This window comes from Nelumbo lutea, chromosome 1 (assembly GCF_056320005.1).
Source record: "Nelumbo lutea isolate HS-2025 chromosome 1, American lotus-T2T, whole genome shotgun sequence".
In the NCBI taxonomy this organism is placed as follows: domain Eukaryota; kingdom Viridiplantae; phylum Streptophyta; class Magnoliopsida; order Proteales; family Nelumbonaceae; genus Nelumbo; species Nelumbo lutea.
In genome coordinates, this window is record NC_142684.1 from 72036323 (window position 1) to 72042499 (window position 6177).

Genomic DNA, 6177 nt, shown 5'->3' on the forward strand with positions numbered 1-6177 from the left:
TTTGGCTTAGGCAGTCCGTGCAAATATTAATTAAGTAGGTGAGTGAGGCTCACATATCTATATGTGCATTTAAAGATAGTAAAATTAATGCTAAATAATTCCAGTAATAAATAAAAGGTAACGTTATTGTCTGCTCCATTGCTCCATTTTTTTTAACAACTAGTCCTCTTTATACCTAATTGCATGTGTATTGAAGAATAAAGAAAATGGAAAGAGTGACAATGGCAGAATGTGTAGTATGTAGTACGCTCTCTTAAGGCGCATTTTGGGAGGAGTGCAAAGAATCGTACATATTTGTATGTGCACTTCTCCCGAACTGAGCCTAATCAAAATACTAAAGCATGAGTTTTACTTCGGTAATGGGATTTTGAGTTTCACCTCTTATTAATATTTAATTTAAAATATTGAAGTAGTGCGTCAATTAAGGGTTTTTTTTTTTTGTCATTTTTAATTTTGGAGAGAAACAAGGTTTTTTCATCTTTATCCTTTTAGGCTTAGTTTGGAAAGAATAAAAAAACAAATATCTACAATGTAAATACACACAAAATAGTTTAAATTTGTACATATTTGTATTTGTACTAGGCTCAGATTGGAAGGAATACAAATACAATTATGGTTGAACAATCAACCCATTTCAATAGACAATGATTTTTAGGCTAATTTTTTATTTTTTTTAATTTTTAAAGTATCACAGGCTGATCCATTTGAACCAGATGGTCGAAGGGATGGCCTGGAAACCAGTGGCCAAACAGGTTCCAATTCCAAGTTGGATTTAAAACATTGAACTTCAAACATTTGATTTTTATTTTGACTTTTGTCGCTTTTAAGGGCTATTCTCTAATTTGAGTGTTTTTCTTGTGTTTAAGTTTCAAAAACAAATAAAATTAGGCCCCATTTGATTTGCAGGAATGGGTCCAGAATCGAAATCGGAATGGGCTTTTCCAATTCCAATTGTTTGGTTTAGTGGAGTCGGAATCCCATTCCTATTCCTGTTGAAATGGCATTCCCCCATTTGAAGGAATGGCCATTCTTGTTCCTCCCTTGGGTATGAAATCTCATTCTTGCTGATGCCAATTCTCATTCCCATTGTTGTTTGAACCAAACAGACTATAGGAATAGATCATTCCAATTCCGATTCCTAAGAATTTTAATTCTGATTCCAAGTATAAACCAAATGGACCCTTAGTTCTTAAAACAAAATTAGAGAAAACATGCATGCTGTTTGTTGTTAATGTGTTTTTTTGTTTCTAAAACTGTAACCAACAATTCTTTCTTGAAATTCTGGTTCAAAGAGCATGTTTTCATCTGGTCATTTGATATCATGTTTTCATAGATCTTATGATATTCGCAAGTCCAAATTTTGTATTGATAATTTTCTTGGTAAGAAAATTCTTGTTTTGATTTTACAACAGCAATTCTAATGGTTTCAAAAACATTAATAAACAAAAAATGGGCTTATTTATACTTTTGATTCATAAAATTAAAAAAAAAATCAACTATGTTGGCCCAAAGACATTGTACTGAAAAACTTATGGCTAAGCCAATCAACCGGCATTATAAAAGTATCATGTCTGTTTTTTTTTTTTTTTTTATCAAAAGATGTTTTGATTGGTGAAAGACCTTACAGTATCATTCATGTCTGTCTTTCCAGCATCATAGTTTTTCTTCCTGAAAAACATTGTTCAAGAATGTGTTTTAATTAGCTTGTTGTTATAATGATTTGAATAATAAACTAAAACAAAAACATTCATATCATACAACACTCACTTAAATATTCACCTTACCCAAATAAAACATGAAATTTGTTCTTGGGATGGTTTCTACATGCCGTAAGCTCCACATGTTCCAGATCTGCACCTTTTCATTTGCTAGGTTTCAACTTTCAAGCCTTAAGCTCAGATCGATACACTTGTCATATTAAATTATAAAAACAAATATAAATAAACAGACGTTGCTTTTTCTTCATGTTTTTGTTTTCTGTTGGAAGGTTGGCCAAGTCCCAATGACAACTCTCCACAAGGCAAAACAAAACAATATTTAATTAAAATATAAAATAGAACAGTCAGCAGTGTTTGAGGTTCAATTCAAATGATGGGGAAAGGGCTGTCTACTGATCTATTCTGTAGGTTGAATAAAAAGCTAGCTATACGAGAAGAACTCCTTTGAAAAACTGAAGTCCTAGTGCTTTTGGCATCATTCATTCCAATTTCCAAATGGTATGAGAAAGGAAAGGAAATGACTTCAAATTCACGTGATTGTTCCCAATGCCTCTAAAGTCTAAATAACCATGTATTTTCATAAAAAAGACAACCGGATTTATCCTTTTCAAGTGATGGGTTCACAAGATAAATGTGAGTTAGAAGCTTTGCCAGCTTGCTTAGTGGCTGAATTCGTGATCTTCTAGTTGGAAAGATCATATTCCGCAATTATATACACAGCATCAATCAGACAACCAATAAAAAGGTAAAGTCCATTGAGATTATATGAATTGTTTTGGTGTAATGATACATATCTTAATTCTTCTATTGTGTTCATATGTATCTAAAGTGATACAATTATTTAAATAAGCTATATATTCAATGATCTGCAAATAAAGAAGGATTTTGAAGGTGAGATAGCTAGCTAGATGGGCCCATCTCCTCCATTACCAATCCATTATTTTGATCTGATGAGTTACCAAACCCCAATGTGAATTGGACTTCACGCTAGCCTAATAGGAGAAGGAGAGGACATGGAACTCTTTTGGGCTGTCGCCCAAGCCACCATTACCAATTTACCATGGGCATGGGTACCTGTAAATCTATCAGCCACAGATGGAATGAGCCACCTTTATTCTTTTCCCAAAAAGGGGAGGAGGAACCCGTGATCCGCCATAGAGATTTGTTCGACAAAGCAAACAAGAATCCCACTTGACTGGTCTCGCAATCCATTCCTTCAGATGAACAGCGATCAGTTCGATCCCCTTTGGAATTAATTGTACTTCCCTCCTTTTCTGGCCAAATGTCAAAAGGGAAAATGTCCACTGACTCAATCTGGATTTCAGGAATTATTTATTTTGAATTCAACAGCTTGGTTATCTTGCCATTTGTCATGTAGCCTTTCGTTGTCTTTCTTTTAGGCCAGTGAATAGGGCATCTCTGTGTACGAACGAACAGTGGTTAGTGGTTCAAATGCAGTGCTGGAGCTGACAGAGGGTTGGATAGGGGGTTCATCCGTTCATGCAATGATGCTGCAGCAAAGAGGGGAGTTGAATAAAGTATCAGGTGGACAGCTAGATAGATAGTGCAATCACTGCAGTCCAATGGAGCTTCTCGGATCATGACCGGTTTTATGAAATATAAAGAACAATTTCAGCCTTAATACAGTGCCAAAATCATTGGCCAGATTGGATCATGACCCTACAAAAATAATTTAAAAGGAAAATGTAAGAAAATGAAGAAGAATTTGATTTATTTAGAATTATTGTACTTATTAGCTATTAGTTTACATTGTTGAAGCATCCTTAACAAACTTTTGAAACCTCTTTCAAGCCTTTTCTTTTTTTTTTTTTTTTTTTTTTTGAATTTTGAACTATTGTTGTCTTCGTAAGTGTTTGCCAACTTAAAACACATGTGGCACTTTTTAATACCCTATGAGAAAAGGCTATTCAAGGGGTAGATCATCCCTAGACTCATAACCCTCAAACCTTAGATAAAGTAAGAATTAATCTCATGTATGTTAGTACCAAGGATTAGAATATAAAACGACATGGAATGTATTATATCGGTATTGATATATACCCAAATTCGTTTTATCGAAATATCCAAATTTAATTATATATATCAATATTTAAACATTTTAAAAACTTTAAAAGGGTTTCAGACTGCTTTTAGGACCCTCTCATTATTATAAAATAAAAACATAACAAAAAAAGAATATCAGATATAAAGAATTAAGGGTATGCTATTTTAAGAAAATACCATTTTAAGGTTCAGGTTTTTTATATCTTTCAAGTACAGGCGATTCGATCCCAAATCTCTACTAAACCAACGGGAGACTTATCAACCAGCTGGTTGGCACCTTGCCAAACCCCTGCGATTAAGTACTCGATAAATCTCTTGTTTGAATCATTTTCAGGTAAACTGGTCATATTTTATAGGACAGGTGTCAGAATTTTACCTAACTCCTGAGTGTTCACTCAAGTGTGCTCACCGTGTAGATCTGAACTCTGCTATTTTCGGGTCGGGACCTCTTAAGGTTCCACCTGTCAAAACTTTGGGGCGATAGTTTTAAAATATTTCCTTCCATTTGGAAAATATTTGTAAATATATTGTCCCCTCAAGAAAGACAAGATTACTCTTCCTGGTTGATGGAGGCCCAGCCCAAGGCCCATCTCACCCCTCCTAAGATAAGGTCAAGAATCCAAGAATCCAAGAATCCAAGATTATCAAGACTCTTCCAAGATTAGTAAAAACTCAAGACTCCAATCAAGATCCAACAAAGACTCCAAGAAGCATCAAGAAATCCAAGTCTCCCAGATTCATGCATAAGACGAGCCAGGGAGATCGGACGGTGGAAGATCAAGCCCAAGAAATACAAGAGGGTTCGACCTTATCAAGACAGCCCAAGAGGATCAAGATCAAGATCAAGATTCATGTTCTTTCCTAGTCCTTTTACAATTTCCAAATGTATTATAAATACAGCTATTTTCCCAAAGTTATTCATCAATTTCATACTTCAGATTTTCAGAATTTCTTCAAGTTCTCTTCTTCCTATTTTCGCTACATTTTTCTCTCTCCTAGAGAAATCGGTGTTTTTCGCTAGGTGCTAGCGGACGCCCGGTGCTTGCATAGCCAGCTCCGGTTCTCATTGCTTCCACGCTGCGTCAGTGGTTGACTTAAAAAGGGGTTACGTTACATTATCTCTGAGTGGAATAATACATTAATTTGGATTCAAATTGTGATTCTTTATTCAATGGTTTCAATATTGGTGCAGCTCATGGAGGTCCCTCAAAAACTTGTTTGGATAGAGAAATTTGTTAATCTTCTAATGAAGAAAATGCCAAGGTTGAACGTCGAGAAATGTGTTCAGGCAATTGGTTAAAACCGTTGATTGTTGATCATAGTTTTCGAATCATTGTTGAGACCGTTTGGTTTGGGAACCGTTCAGATAATTGATTCCATTTTACCCCAAATCTAGTTTCTGGCTAAAAACTGTTGAATCAGTCAATAATTTATTGATACGGGTGGTCTAACTGTTAACCTGTTCAACGGTTTTTTATTGTTTTTATTTTTATTTTATTTTTTTAATTTTTTGTCAGAATAAATTATTCGTTTGAATTGGATGGTCGAACTGTCAACCTAAAAACCGGTGGCCAAAATGATTCTATTTCTAGGTCATTTTTTAAAACTGTGCCACTAATCTAAATAATCAAACCATTGACTTGCTCGACCTAAACAATAGTTTTAGCTATTTTTCATTTTAATTATTTTTATTTTTTAAATTAAAACAAATGAAAGGTGAAACCACTGAACCCAGATTTCTTGCACTTGCTTTGGTGTGGGACGTGGTGCACTTCTAATGGAAAAATTCATTGAAATAATGGAAAAAAAATTGACTATCAAGTTCGATAGATGGAAGAGGTAAACAAAACAGAGGAGACATTTTTCTCAAAACCATTATAATAGAAAAACTTCAGTCATGAAAATACACCGTTAAAAATGATTTGTAGGAATAGATTGTTCTTCAAGAGGGAACCATTGCTATCAGAAAATTTTCAGCCACAAGCGTACACCATTAAAAAACGATTTGTAAGAGTAGAGCGTTCTTTAGTCAAGGCATAGAATTCAATTAAACTATTCTAGTCATGAAATTTCTTTGCATTTAAATGTATTTACAGTATAGAACTAAGAAGACATTTTTCTCAGAATCATTATTACTAGAAAAAAAAAACCATAATTTTATAAATCTAACTCCTTTGAAGGATTCAGTACTGAATCTAATTCACATAAGCACATGGGTAGTTTATATGTGATTTCCTACTACCTGTTCTGGTCTGTTGCTTAACTTGGTGCAAAGTGCAGCCTGATGTTGCATAATACTCTTGTTGTAGCTTCATTTGTAAAAAAAAGCTAGATCCTCAAGTGAAAAGAAGAATAAAGAGAAATACGCTGATGAAATCAAACGATTTATTGAAGA